Genomic DNA, 12,759 nt, shown 5'->3' with positions numbered 1-12,759 from the left:
TGCAAAAGATTGTGCTGATAAATACCATAGGTTGAACACAATGTTTTCTTCTGACTTCAGCTTGTGATGCACAGCAGAAATAAGCACTGAACTGTGATGCTGCGAATGTTCATTTTAATGAATGTGCAGTGCTCAGAACCTGAAGCATTGGAGCCAAAAAAGTGTTAGGTAAATAGAAACAAAAGAGAAAATGTGGCATCCATAGCTTTCCCACAGAGTGCCACTGGCTACATCATGACATCAAATGAAAGATCAATTCGTTTGTGAGAAATGTGACATGGATTTGTTAAACTGCAGCTTTTAGGCTTGGCTAAATCAGTATCTAATACATTCAGAAAGTAATGTGTGCATTAAAATTCAGATCATAAGTCATTGGCGGCCAGACACCAGACAGTTCTTGACATAATGATTACATTTATCTTAAGTGAAGGAACAAATGCACCAATGGATCTCTCAGATTTACTGTTATTTGTATGGGTAGAGTGGTACAGTTATGACTAAACTAATGTTTGATTATTACAGCCGTTCTTAAAGTATGAGGGGTATTGTGTTCACTATCCAGAGATGTGTGGAATTCACAAGTGGAAACTAAGGACAGCACAGATATTACGTCAATAAAGGGCATCTATTATGCAAAATACACTTTTACTAGGTGTTAGGATATAAATGTGTGTTGACAGTGTGTGAACCAACAAAACAACCCTACAATAAAAAAATCCACCCACCCACTCCTGCTTTAATCCCCACTAAAGATACTATTGTCTCAGACTGTATTCATGGGAATCAGATCTATTTTTAACTAAAAGCGCTCACTGTCTGTTGGTAAGGGAGTGAAGAGCAGTATAGCTCATTTGCATTTAAAGCTATACAGTACACATGAAAACTGATCTTTGTTGTTCTCACTCAAATAGGGGCATTTTGGACATGCTGTAATAAATGATCTGTGGGCTATTTTGAGCTGAAACTTCACAGACACATTGTAGGCACAAATCTTTTAAAAATGGGCACAATACTGTATGTGCCCTTTAACAAGCGACAATGACAAGGGATGAGCCATTATATAAAATAGGAATTTCTCTGGATTTACTAATCCTTTTGGAATAATACACAGCTGCATTAAATATATCACACTTTGCATGTGGTTTTTGATCATTTTATTAGAAAATTGTGCCTTTAATTAAACTTTTATGGTGCTTTTTAAAGCTGACACTGAAAATCATATCCATCAATCATCTCTTTTGTGATCTAATGGAGGAAATGACAGGTTTGATACTAAATCAGGCTGAACACAAGCTAATATAATGTTGGCTTTTATGAGGACCGAGTTTGTTCTGGGGTTTGTTTCTCTTTCTTTGTCTTTTATGGTTTCCAGTTTCCCTTGAATGCTGTCAATCATGAACATTTTTTATTAAATTAAAATTGTATGTATTTTTTTTAATGACAAAACAACCGAACATTTGGAAAAATAAAAGGATTATTTTCATTGGTTTAATAGTTTTTAACAATTATACATTTATATTTTAGATATAAAATATTTTGCTTGTGCACACACACTTGAGTCTTGTACTGCCACTGTTAAATACTGTAAAAATTAACCATTAAATAAAAACCCAAATAGTTTTGAGAGTAAAGAAAGCTTTACTAAAACTGACTAAAATTCAGTTTTAGTAAAATGTTACTAAAATTTGAAGGTAAATAAGAAATGAAGAGTCTATGTGATTTCAAAAAGTGAATGTATAATGGTCTAGCATGACATGTTTCTATGATGATAAAATAGCAAAGCAAAAACACAGAATGCAGTCTACAATACAATGAAATGAGCAGAGTTTTTTATGAAAAGAGTGCATTTAAATCACTCCTCACAGAAGTGCTTTGGGAAATGCATAATTATTTGGCTTCCCATCAGAACTGAATTAAGAAAAACCTTCTGGTCTCTGCCTGAAAAATAATACATAAGTAATGACTGAAATGATTTCCCAGCATGCATTTCTGCTGAGGCTTTTTAATCAGTTTAAGTTACTATTAGTTTGATTTATTGCAGTACTATTATTAAAGTTTATTTACTCTTCTATGTACCAAACCTCACTGTGAGTTGTATTTCTAACCACCTGATCTAAGTTTACAGTTAGGAAACGTTCATGTTCATGTTAGTTGTTAATTGCTTAAATGTAATATGGGTTTGATGTCATATACATGCAAAGAAAATGTGTCATTAAGTAAAAAATATGGTACCTAAAATTAAAGCAGGAAAAGTGCCCTTCACCTTTTTCAATTTGTTATGTTGCAGCCTGAAAATCGAATATTTTTTCTATCTTAATTTACACAATCACACTTTTGTTTATGATCCAATTCTTAATATGAACTACGCTGTTAGACTTTTTATTGTATATATACGGTAACTCAACTGCAACTGCCCCATAACTGTACATGTTTTTTACAGTATGACGCCTTTACAGCAGTTCCATTTTACAGTATAATACCCTTACGGTAACCTAGTTTTTAAAAAGTTGCCTTGAAGGGGAATCAAACCCAGATCACCCGTATAGTAGGTCCGTAACACTACCAAAGTGCTACAGAGTCACTTAATAAAAGTTACTCGCTACACTCCCCAAGTAGCCTCTTCTGTCACTCTCCAGGAGCGAAATCTTGTCGTCACTAGTGTTTTGAAGTCTTGAGGTCAAATTCAAATCTGACGGTCAAGCATTTATCCATAATCCATTTCTCAATAAATTATTTACACTGCTGAAAAACATTTCACATTTTGAAATTTGCTTCACTGCTAAAAGCATAACAAATAAAATGTATTTCATTTCATAGATACATTTTATTTTTCCATTTTATATGCTTTTACAACACTATTTTATTCAACTACAGTAGCACTACTGCTGGTGTTTTACAGCAGTCTACCGCAAATTCAAAACAAACAGTAAATCACTGTTAATTAAATGTTAATACCCATAATGCATAAGCAATAAACTGGAAAAGAAAATGACAGTATTTTACTGGGCATTTTGTGGTAAGTAACTGTAGAAATTACAGTTAAGTCTAATAGTATATTATATATAGGGTAGAATTAAGAGCTGTAGAATAAGACATAAGTATGTGCTTTATTTGTACTGATAAACAACCAATATCCTAGTAATATGCATGCCAATAAACAACTAGTTAATAAATCAATTACATTAATACATTCAGACCTTTTACTTAGTTGAAACACATTTGCAGCAATTACAGCCTCAAGTCTTTTTGGGTATGACACAAAAAGCTTTGCACACCTGGATTGGGGGATTTTCTGTCATTCTTCTTCACAAATCCTCTCAAGCTCTGTCAGGTTTTATAGGGACCATCAGTGAACAGACATTTTCAGTTATCAACTTGTAACGGTGGCCATTTTGTTCAATGTGTAAATATAAAAAAAACAAAAAAAAAAAACGAAAAACAAATGTCTGCTATAGGGGAGAATCGAACCCGGGTCGCCGTGTCGCAGGTCCGAGACGCTACCGCGACGCCACAAAGTCACGTGACTAAAAGTTTTCTCCACACTCCCCAAATAGCCGCTAGTGAAATTCACTTTCAAAAAAAAAAAACTTTATTAAAATGTTCGGGCGCCAGACAAGACTTATCTTGTCAATTCATGAGAGCTAAAAATAGCCCCGGATAGCAACAAACCATCCGTTACACAAAAATACAACAACACAACAACGAAGAAAAACACAATCGTACTCCAGTGATGCAGTTTGGTGCTGGTGATTTATTTCAGGTAAGTCAAATGTAAAAATATGAAGTTTAAATGTCAATGTTGAAAAAATACAGGCGGGGTATGGACTGCGTCATCTTGATGGTTCATTTTCCATAAGATTTCACAGAGTGCACATAAAATAAAAAGAGAAAACATTTGTAAATAATCGACATATAAAGCAGGTGACAAAACATCTAATAAACGATCATTTTCAACATGAAACATACAAAAGTGGCAATTAAATCTTCAATCGTGAGTGATGTTTGAATGTTATGAGTGTGTGTGTGTGTGTATCAATGTTAGGAATGAGGGTGGATACAACGAAGTAGCGTACGGGTACTAACCAAAGTTTACGGAAGTGGAGGTCCTCGGAGTGAGGTGTAGCAGCTCTCTGTCCTCATAACAGACGGGAAACAATCCAGTTGTCCGTAGCTTATCTCAAATATCGACTGGGATAAATGCTCACACGATCCAAAGCCAAAGCTCCGTGTTGCACTCGTCAATAAACTCAAAAGCCAGCATTGGAACAACATCCGTCCTCTCACGGCAGGCCCACACTCTCACTCAGGTAAACAAAAACAATGACGCAGTACTTCCGGATGCAATGCGGTCTCTTTTATTTACTTTTCTCCTTCCGGTTCTTTCAGGTTAGCTCCACCTATTACTCCTCCCTCTCATGTGATCGATTCGCGGAGGCAAACACGAATAATAATGTAAAAATATGGTGGCGGAAAGTTTCTGCACTGCCACACTCTCCCCCCCTGGAAAAAAAGCACCCAAGGGTGATTTAACAAAACAACAAAAATACAGGTTAGAAACCTAAAAATTCTTCAGTTTCATCAGAGGAATCTTGAAATAACTTGTGAAGGTTTTCCTGTTCCTGATACTCTAATTCTTCTGCTGTAGGGAAACACTTTTTTAAATTACAGACATGTGCTGATCGGACATCTTCCCCAGTGTCTTCCAGGACTATCTGGTAGTTGACCGGACCCAGCTGCTTCACAATACGGTAGGGTCCTTTCCATTTAGGAGCGAGTTTTGCACTATAGTTACGTTGTGCGCTGGATTGTGGGAAGTTACGCAACCATACTCGATCCTTATCTTTAAAGATTAAGTCTCTTCTGTCCTTATTGTAGTTTCTCAGTTGTCTTTTCTTCGGTTTTTGACTGTTTTCTTTTGCTTGCATGTGTAGTTGGTGAAGATGCTGAACTACATCATAAGAAGCAGCATCGGGTGTTAAATTGTTACCGTGCAGAAGTTTGTCCAATGGTCCTTGGAGTTTTCGACCAAGCTGCAGTTCGGCTGGAATCAGTCCGATTGTTTCCTGTACTGCGGAATTCAAAGCAAATCGGAATTCTGGTAGGTATTGGTCCCATTTTTTGTGATTGTCTTCTACGTAAGCGGCCATCATGTTCTTGAGATTGCGGTTGATTCTTTCAGTTAGGTTGGTTTGTGGATGGTATGCAGTGGTCAGTTTTGGTGTAATGCTCCAGTTTTCACACAGCTCCTTGAATACAGATGAGGTAAATTGGACACCTCTATCTGAGACAAGAAAATCCGGTACTCCCCATCGAGTTAGGATTTCTTTCCTGAAAATGGTGGCAACAGTGTGGGCAGTGGCATTACGCATAGGGAATAATTCGACCCAACGTGTGTAGTAATCCACGAAAACCAGTAGGTATTCATTTTGGTTTGTGCTTCGTGGTAAGGGTCCCATAATGTCCACTCCTAACATTTGATTGGGTCGGGTTGTGATGGTTTGTTGTAATTTTCCAGCTGGTTTCTGATTATCGTTCTTGAATTTTTGACAGGTTATGCAGGTTTTTACATGACGTTTTACATCTGACCACATTCCTGGCCAGAATGCAAATTCTTGCAGTCTCTTGTAAGTTTTGAAGATCCCTCCATGGGCACTTAAAGGACTGGCATGGTAATACTGTAAGAATGAAGTTCGGAGACTATGGGGTATGTAAACTCTGTAATGTATGTGATTATCTGTTTGTTGTGTTTTCTGATACAATTTATCATTGATAACTTCGTATCGATTTTCCAGATCCGAATTTTCTGCTATGGCTTGCAGCAGCTTTGTCACTTCAGGGTCCTTCTGTTGTTCTTCCCATAAGTCAACTTCTGACCAAGGTAGTTCTGTGTTTTGCTTGCTTGCAACAAGGTTACAACTGAGAGTGGGAGACATTCTGGATAACGCATCTGGTGCCACATTAAGTTTGCCTTTTCTGTACTCAATGATGAAATCAAATTTTTGTAGTCGTAGGACCCATCGGAGAAGACGGCTGGTGGTTTTGGTGGAACTCATTACCCACTGTAGCGCAGAATGGTCAGTCACAACTGTGAATAATCTGAGTTCTAAATAGTGTTGCCACTTTTCCAGTGCCCAAACAACGGCCAGACATTCTTTTTCCGTTGCTGTGTAATTGATTTCTGCTCCTGTTAAAGTTCTACTTGCGTAAGCGATCACAATTTCGTTCCCCAGGGGTTTCCGTTGTGCAAGGATAGCACCCAAGCCAGTGTCGCTTGCGTCTGTATAGACGATCAAGGGGAGCTGAAAGTCAGGATGACCAAGAATTGGTGATGAAGTAAGGCAAGATTTTAATTGATCAAAAGCTTGTTGACATGAGGGTGTCCACTGAAACTGTTGTCCCTTTTTCTTCAGAGTGTTGAGAGGTTCAGCCAGCCTTGAGAAGTTGGGAACGAACCGATGGTACCATCCTGCCAGACCAAGGAACCTCTGAACATCTTTTAAGTTCTTAGGCACGGGGTAGGATTGGATGGCTTGGATTTTGCTAGGATCTGCTGTAATCCCTTGAACATTTACAATGTGTCCCAAAAAACTGATTTCCTCAAGACAGAATCTACTTTTCTTTAGATTGATGGTCAGTCCGGCAGTCTCAAGTTTGTGAAGAACAGCCTGGATATCATGGTAGTGTTGTGCTATGGAAGGTGAGTAAATTATGATGTCATCAATATATACAAAACAAAACTTTCCCTTTAACTCTCCCAGGACTATTTCCATAAGTCTCTGGAAGGTGGCAGCAGCATTTTTAAGTCCAAATGGCATAACGTTGAACTCGAAGAGTCCTGCAGGAGTGATAAATGCTGTTTTTGCTTTACTGGTGGGATCCATTGCTACTTGCCAATATCCGCTGTTTAAATCAATAGTTGAGAAGATAGCTGCTCCAGAAAGTGATTGTAAGATTTCTGTAATGTTTGGGAGTGGATAAGCATCGGTTTCTGTAACTGAATTGATTTTCCTGTAATCTACACAGAATCTTAACGTGCCATCTTTCTTGGGAACCAAAACCACTGGTGAGGCCCAACTGGAGTGTGATGGATCAACAATTCCTTGACTCAACATTTCTTCGAGCTGTTCTTCCATGGCAAGTTGTTTGATAGGAGACAAACGATATGGTTTTTGCTTAATGGGTACCTGACAGGTGGTGTAAATGCAGTGCTGTAAGATATCAGTGCGTCCAGGACGTAGTGTGCATACTTCAGTGTTGCTTGTAAGGATATGGTGTAAGGTCTGCTTTCCATCTGGGGGTAAATGAGCCATGTCTACTGCATTTCTGATTAACACCTCATCAGAGACTATATCAGGTTGCTGCAGGACCAGTAAGGGTGTAGGTGGAGGTACAGATGTCATCAAGTGTAAACTGGGCTTGGTTGGTTTGGTTTTTTTACGTGATGAGTCAACACAAGGTGGGATACTTGCAACTCCTGGTTGAAAAGGATATTCTTCTGTGGGCGCAATCTTGAATGAGTATTTTTGATCTATTACGTTGATTTGTAGGCCACTGAAGAAAATGAAGTCTAACCCTAAGACTACAGCATACGCTAAGGCATGTGTGGAAAGGACAGCAGCAGGTATTGTGAAAGAATGATTGTGCAAAGTTATACCTGTATTGATCCATCCTAAGGGTACTTCTGCTTTTCCATTTGCTAAATAGAGTGGTCCGCGAGTCCAAGGTTGAAGGTCAGGGGGTGTCTGTGACAAGCTTCTCCATAGTGACTCGTGGATGAGGGTGTAACTTGCCCCCGTGTCTACAATGGCCTTTCCTTTCCATGGGCCAATGCTTACAGGTACCATTAACTGTTGTGGTATGCAGACAGCATTTCCGGGAACTTTTTCTCTAGGTGTAAGGGGAGTGTTATGCTGATCTGTGGTTGAGTTCTTTGTAGATACTGAAGACACTGTATTATGGGAAGGTGGACCTGGCTTGTGTGGATTATAATTTCGTCTGTTCGAGTATGGCTGATGACTTGCAGATTGTGTAGGTTGGCTTGAGGAGACATAATGTGGACAGCTGCCTGGGGCATGTAGCTCTTTGCAGCGCCAACATTGTACAACAGGTGGGGTGGATGCTGTTCCTTTAACTGACGTGGTAGTGGTTTTGGGCATTGTTCGGTTATCACATTGTGTTTGTTGTTCGTGGTCTCTTTCTAGCTGGTGGCAGAGACGTACAAGTTCTTCCACAGTGCTAACATGTCCACGAAGATGACTAGCAAGGTAGGGTTTTATGTTCTTGAGTATCATCTTAACTATGTCCCTTTCCTCCAGGTCAAATTTCCATCGCTTGCAAAGTGCTCGGTAACTAAAAGCAAAGTCACGAATAGACTCTTTTTCTCCTTGGGTTCGTTTTCGAACACGTTCAGCCAGTTCATCCTCGTAGTCTTCTGCAAGGAAAGCTGAGAGGAAAGCAGATTGGAATTCCATCCAGCTGGTAACTGTGGTTCTTGCTACCTCCCACCAGTCACGAGCAGTGCCTGAGAGAACGGTTCTGAAGGTGGCTAAAATGTCATCATCGGTGAGTGGATGCAAAGCAAGAAAGTCTTGACAGCGTGTGATGTATAATAAAGGATCTTGATCATCACTAGGTCTTCCAAAAGTGGGGAATGTAACTTTGATGTGATCGCTTTTTACAACAGTGGCAGGTATGGGAACTGGAGTAGGGATGGAAACTGGAGTGGTGACAAGAGAAGATGTGGTAGAGGAAGAAACACTTTTCACTTTTAGGTCAGCAATGGTTTTCTCCTGAATGTCAAATTTTGTCTCCATTTGTGATTGCAATTCACTCAGGTTTGTTGAAAGTTTCCCCGTAAATGAAATTAATTGATTGGTTTCTTTCAGCAAATCATCAGAAGATCTCTGGTGGTTCCTTTGGAGTGCCTGAATGTCCTGCTGAACTTCCGCCTGCAATTGTTGCACAAGGAATTGCATTTCCGATACCAAAGTATTCTCAGTCTTCTTTAGTTCTTCTGTTAACATCAGTTTTATGGCTTTAAGTGTCTGATCTGTCTCACTGTCGGCCTGTTTTTTGTGTGCAGATAAAGTGACGGACATGTGCTGCTTCATTTCCTCCATTTTACCAGCAAGTTCAGTGGTCTCCTTCTTGTGATCAGATGAACTGGATTGTAACTCCTTGGTAAGTTCAGTCACAGCCTTCTCCTGCTTGGTCATAAAATCATATATGGTGTCCCAATTTCCTTGAACTTGTGATGTAAGTTGTCCAATTTCTCTTCTAGGTGTTGGAAGATCTCCTGGCAGTTCATACTGTATCCCTGATGATAGGCGTGAAGGGGGTGATGCAATAGCTGATGTCATGTCAAATGATGGCGTTGTTGAACATAATTGCATAGAGTCGTTGTGGCTCTGTTCTGCCATGGGTACTTGAGCTGGAGTGCTGCCGCCTAATGGTGGAGATGCAAACCGCACATGTGCTCTTGGTGGGGCAGAACCTCTGAAGAGTGTGGGTGTGTGACAAAAAGTGTGAACACCTGCTGGAGGAGCTTGGCGGTACACCGGTGGCCAAGGAGGAGTGGCTACATCAGGCACCTCCATGTTCACAAGGGTACTATGTTGAGCATTGGGATCTGTCATTTTAATTTGTGTAGCGTATGTTGTCAATGAAAAAAACAAACAAATACAAAATAAAACTAAAGTGCTATATTCTCTATGGTATCAGTGTGATGTGTATAGAAATCAATGCTTGCCACAGTTTCACAGTTCATTCAAAAGATTTAAGCAATTGTTCTTTACAATCACCTGCAAAACCATCAATTTCAAGCAAACACAAAACACAAGGTAAGTAGTGATGAGCAAATCACACGTGATCTCACTTTAGGTAGTTTCCCACAGTTTTTTCATTACCATTCATGAAATAAATGTTTGAAAAATCAGACAAAACAACAAAACAAGTTACTTCAAGTTCAAAGAATCAATTCAAAATTCAAATACCACTTAAACAAGTTCAACAAGAATTTCAAATGAATACTTGAGTTATGACATCACATCACATTCAAATTTAATTCAAGTGTTAAAGTGCAAGTGTTCAAGTGCAGTTTTTTTTAAAGTTCAAGTTTTCAAGTTCATGTGTTTAAATTTCAAGTTTAGGTCCCTGTTCGGGCGCCACTCTGTAACGGTGGCCCTTTTGTTCAAAGTGTAAATATACAAAAAACAAAAAAAACGAAAAACAAATGTCTGCTATAGGGGAGAATCGAACCCGGGTCGCCGTGTCGCAGGTCCGAGACGCTACCGCGACGCCACAAAGTCACGTGACTAAAAGTTTTCTCCACACTCCCCAAATAGCCGCTAGTGAAATTCACTTTCAAAAAAAAAAAACTTTATTTAAATGTTCGGGCGCCAGACAAGACTTATCTTGTCAATTTATGAGAGCTAAAAATAGCCCCGGATAGCAACAAACCATCCGTTACACAAAAATACAACAACACACCAACGAAGAAAAACACAATCGTACTCCAGTGATGCAGTTTGGTGCTGGTGATTTATTTCAGGTAAGTCAAATGTAAAAATATGAAGTTTAAATGTCAATGTTGAAAAAATACAGGCGGGGTATGGACTGCGTCATCTTGATGGTTCATTTTCCATACGATTTTACAGAGTGCACATAAAATAAAAAAGAGAAAACATTTGTAAATAATCGACATATAAATCAGGTGACAAAACATCTAATAAACGATCATTTTCAACATGAAACATACAAAAGTGGCAATTAAATCTTCAATCGTGAGTGATGTTTGAATGTTATGAGTGTGTGTGTGTATCAATGTTAGGAATGAGGGTGGATACAACGAAGTAGCGTACGGGTACTAACCAAAGTTTACGGAAGTGGAGGTCCTCGGAGTGAGGTGTAGCAGCTCTCTGTCCTCATAACAGACGGGAAACAATCCAGTTGTCCGTAGCTTATCTCAAATATCGACTGGGATAAATGCTCACACGATCCAAAGCCAAGCTCCGTGTTGCACTCGTCAATAAACTCAAAAGCCAGCATTGGAACAACATCCGTCCTCTCACGGCAGGCCCACACTCTCACTCAGGTAAACAAAAACAATGACGCAGTACTTCCGGATGCAATGCGGTCTCTTTTATTTACTTTTCTCCTTCCGGTTCTTTCAGGTTAGCTCCACCTATTACTCCTCCCTCTCATGTGATCGATTCGCGGACGCAAACACGAATAATAATGTAAAAATATGGTGGCGGAAAGTTTCTGCACTGCCACAAACTCATAGAAGACATATAAGCCATATCTGAACAGTAGAAGCAAAGAAAAAGGAAACAGTTTCTCCCTTTCTTCTTTTTCCTTAATTTCCTTAAATCTTTCCCCGCCATTGACGAGTTATCTTGTCAATTAAGAGAAAGCGTTTGCATAAAAAACGTGTTCCTGATGAGGTTTTATGTTAATCTGTAGTATCGTGAGTATCCACTCTGTGTATGTTTTGATAATCATAGTGGCCGTTTCTCAATGTCAAGGATACTTCCTTGGCAGGACTAGTCCTTACAAGTCACTTCCTTCAGAGGCTAGACGAGGCTCCTCTTAAGCATTCGGAGAACACGTAAATGGAACAGGCTAGCAAGTGCACGTCATTGTGTCAATGAAATTATGTTCTTTCGTCCCTGCGCGCATAGGACGGTGGGTGATTTCAGCTCGCGAAGAGTGCGAAGGATATGTGCATCCTTTCCTTTATATGGGATATTTCTCGAACGAAGGACTCAGTCCTTGGTTGTAATTCCAAGGATCCTCGACGTTGAAACAGTCCTACGATGGATGTCGATGACGTAGCATCCTTGAAATTCTGGCTTCCGAGGATCCTTCCTTGGCATTGAGAAACAGCTTGTGAATCTCATCTCTAAAAAAAGTCCTTCACAAAAATTAAATCATTAATAAACTAATAATAATAATTATTAAAAAACTATTAATATTATTTAAGAAAAATACCCATATTTAAGAGTTTATAAACAGAGAAAAAAATATAGATAGGATAACTTTGTATCTGTTTTGTTTGTTTGTTAATTGTTTGTTTGAAAGCAAAGGGTCTGTTCTTTCATTTGATATATTTATATGTTTATATTTTTTTAAAGAAAATTTTGTGAAACTTTTGTGAAAATCACAAAAAATTCTGTTGGGCAACTTTTCAAAAAAAATGGCTCGCAGTGGGGAATGAGTTAATATGACAAACCTCTGTGCAGAATTACTAGGAAAAACATCAGCGTGCTTTATTGAAACTATTTGCCCAAGCCAATATTTATATGTAGTTAGCGATTATAACGTTACCTAGCTAACACTCATTATGTTAAAGTTAAGTTTAAATATCATTGGTAACTTGATTGTAAACCGTAGTGCAATAATTAGTTTTAAGAACAACATTTGTCTACACATATTCTTACAAGTACAATTTGGTCTGTATTATTTGCATTCCCCTCAAAATTGGGTAATCTTGAGCAGTTGAGTTGTGCTGGAGCAGTAGTTAGAGAAGACCACAACACTAACCCCTCGTTCAGACAGACAGCAACGTTATCGCTGTGTGTCGCCCGTCTCTTTCAATGAGGCGTTTCTAAATCTGCTTATCATAAACAAATGAGCACCATCCATGCCAGTAACTGACGAGGGAAGGATGACGTGAACTCCACTGCTTCGTTCTCATTGGTAGTCGCTCCCGAAATACGCTCTACATTTGCATAAAGTAAAACTTTTCTTAACTTTCTT

The 12,759-nt window shown here is 39.0% G+C and overlaps 1 long non-coding RNA gene across 1 annotated transcript; it reads right to left on the bottom strand.

Moving 5' to 3' along the window:
• Positions 1 to 9,880: 9,880 nt before the first annotated feature.
• On the bottom strand, positions 9,881 to 11,011 carry LOC129414636 (uncharacterized). Its single transcript, XR_008634477.2, has 2 exons — positions 10,870 to 11,011; positions 9,881 to 10,623 (listed from the first exon to the last, which is right to left on the bottom strand). It is a non-coding gene; the product is annotated as an uncharacterized lncRNA (long non-coding RNA).
• Positions 11,012 to 12,759: the final 1,748 nt, after the last annotated feature.

The sequence above is a fragment of the Misgurnus anguillicaudatus genome, chromosome 16, assembly GCF_027580225.2.
Source record: "Misgurnus anguillicaudatus chromosome 16, ASM2758022v2, whole genome shotgun sequence".
Classification (NCBI taxonomy): domain Eukaryota; kingdom Metazoa; phylum Chordata; class Actinopteri; order Cypriniformes; family Cobitidae; genus Misgurnus; species Misgurnus anguillicaudatus.
Note: the sequence above shows the minus strand (reverse complement) of the source record. Positions and strands in the feature narration are given on the sequence as shown.